The sequence below is a fragment of the Dipodomys spectabilis genome, unplaced genomic scaffold, assembly GCF_019054845.1.
Source record: "Dipodomys spectabilis isolate Male_0828 unplaced genomic scaffold, ASM1905484v1 ptg000076l, whole genome shotgun sequence".
In the NCBI taxonomy this organism is placed as follows: Eukaryota; Metazoa; Chordata; class Mammalia; order Rodentia; family Heteromyidae; genus Dipodomys; species Dipodomys spectabilis.
In genome coordinates this window covers 834962-837442 of record NW_024870753.1, presented here as the reverse complement: position 1 = coordinate 837442, position 2481 = coordinate 834962, and the positions used below count along the sequence as shown (strand labels likewise).

Below are 2481 nucleotides of genomic sequence, written 5' to 3'. Positions count from 1 at the left end.
TTGGCATAGAAGTCCTTAAGTGTTCAGAGAATAGAAGGGAACACAAACAGCTGTCCCTCCTTCAATATAAGAGGCAGACAGAGTTAAGAGAGATGAATCAACTCATTTGCTGGACTGGAAAAACAGCAATGAAAGCAACGCAAGCGAATACTTGGCCTTCTATTTTACAAGAAGGCATTGAAATGGGCGTGGCACCATGGTTCTTGCTGGGCTTAGCTCTCGGAGTCTACGAAGACATTTTTGAACTCTTAGAGCCCTAATGGCTGCCTATAAGAACTTTAAGACTCCCCATGGTCATCTTTACTCCCCTGAAAGCTAGATTTTTCCTTGGATTTGGGGTAGGAAGAGGACTTGATGGGGGTGGCACCATTGCTAAAAGTGACAGCTTAGGGTTGCAAGCAGCAGAAAACCAGCTCCAAACTCATTCCAGCATTAAGGGAATTACCTCTGGGAAAACACTGCGATGCATCTGATCTCAGGAATGATTGAATCAAGAGGCTCAAAGATGGGCCTGAAAATATTGTCTATATGTGGGCTGGTTTTCCTTTCTGTGTATTGGCTTCATTCTGAAATGCATCATTTTTTCTCTTTATCATGGTTACCAGCAGTTTCTTACTTATAAACTCAGAAAGGCCACCTTTTTGTCCACAAGGACATTAAGACGTCTTTAATAAAGAGTATGCTAGAGTCCTCAATGCTCCTTCCTGTGGATCTGGACATTTCAGGTTTGCTTCTGATATTTTCTTCGTGCCATGACCCACAAACGACAATCAACCATCCTGCCTCAACAGAAGAAACCTCAACAGAGCCCAGGCCTGAAGCCAGGGCACACCTTCCTCTTCGGCTTGCCAAAGGGAGACAAATAGCAAGAAGCAATCGAACATATCCATGGAGTACAAAATGAAATGGACACGTCTTTCCATTTCCTAACAAATGGGGGCGATTATACTAAGTGAAGTAAGCCAAGCCCAAGGAAACATAGGTCCCATGGTTTCCCTTATTTGCAATATCTAGTTCATGTCTCGGACAAACATAAAAGGTCAAAACTATCTACATATGACCGTGTAAGTGAAATGAACCCCTAGACAGGGACACAAGTGGTTTTTTTCTTTCTTGCTATTGTTTTTTAACGTGGTTATAATGTTCTATGTGATTCTTTTGCTTCTTTTGTATGTTCTTCCCCCAAGGTATAAACCCTGCTTTCCCTGTATCTGATGCCAGTGTCCTGCATCTTGTATATACATTTTTATAATTTGGGGAGAGGAAGGGATATAACAAAATGCTGAAATAAGGATACAAGTTGACTCATTGTAACAGTGAGAGTACAAGATCCTATGTTGAAAATGAACTTTACTACTTGGGGGGGGAGGGGGGAGAGGGAGGAGTTGGGGAGGTGGGAGGGAAGGGATGGTAGGGGGAAAACAAAGGAGGAGGTAATAATGCTTGATAGGAAATACTCATTACCTTGCTCATGTAACTGTAACCCCTCTGTACAGTATCTTTACAATAAAAAATATATACGGAAAAGAAAAAAAATGCAATGGACAGACTTCATGAACAAGCCAGTGAGGAGATTTTGAAAGTAGAATGGAAATATAATAAACTCCACCAACTATTTTTTTTTCAGAAAGAGATCAGAATTGATCCCCCAAACCCCAAATTTGGGGGCCACAACCTGTGTCCACCAACCACAAGTGTCTGTGCTGCTTAGGGAGCAAGGGGGGTTCACAAAGAGGCTGCCTTGACTGACCAGACGTGAAGTGACAGAATTGAAGGTATAAGATCAGGTCACTGAATAGATGTTTATTTGGATGAAAATCCTTCCTTTGGAAGTGAAGTTGTCTCGGAAGAGTTTCACTGGGAATGAGAGTGGCAATCGTCTTCAAAGTCCACTGAAATCAAATGGAAATCTGGAAAGGATTTGGCGAAGGGCTCCCATCAAACACTGAATAAAGTCAGCAGGAAGCCTGAGGAACCAGAGAGCTTCTTCCCTTGGTTCGCTGACCACTTGGGCGCTGGTGTGGACCACTTGGGAGAGGTTCTAAAGACCACATCTGGCCAAACCCACTGCAGTACTACCTGGGTCCTGATATGGATGGTAAGGAAGAAGAAAGGGAAGAGAATGATGATGATGACAAAGAGGAGGAAGGATTAGAAGATACTGATGAAGAAAGGGATGAGGATGAAGGGGAAGAAGACAAAGATAATGATGAAGGAGGAATGACTAATAGAAAGCACTGATGGATTCTAACCTATTTTATTTTATTTCTCTAGTCTCTGGGGCGCAAGTTGCAGCCTTTTCCCCTTCTCTGTGCTCTGTGGTGCTGTTCTTGAGGTCTTTTTTCTTAACACTCTGGTTCTCAACTTATTTGGGGAGAAATACCTTGCTCAGAATACAATGGGTAAAGAATCTCCACACCTCTCTGTTTTAAGTTCATTTTTATCCCTTCCTGTCTCAATAAAAACTGTCCAGAATCAACA

General features: G+C 42.4%; 1 pseudogene; it reads left to right on the top strand.

Annotated features, from left to right (window-relative positions):
- Nucleotides 1–752: 752 nt before the first annotated feature.
- On the top strand, nt 753–2241 carry LOC122110214 (annotated as a pseudogene).
- The last annotated feature ends 240 nt before the right edge of the window (nt 2242–2481 follow it).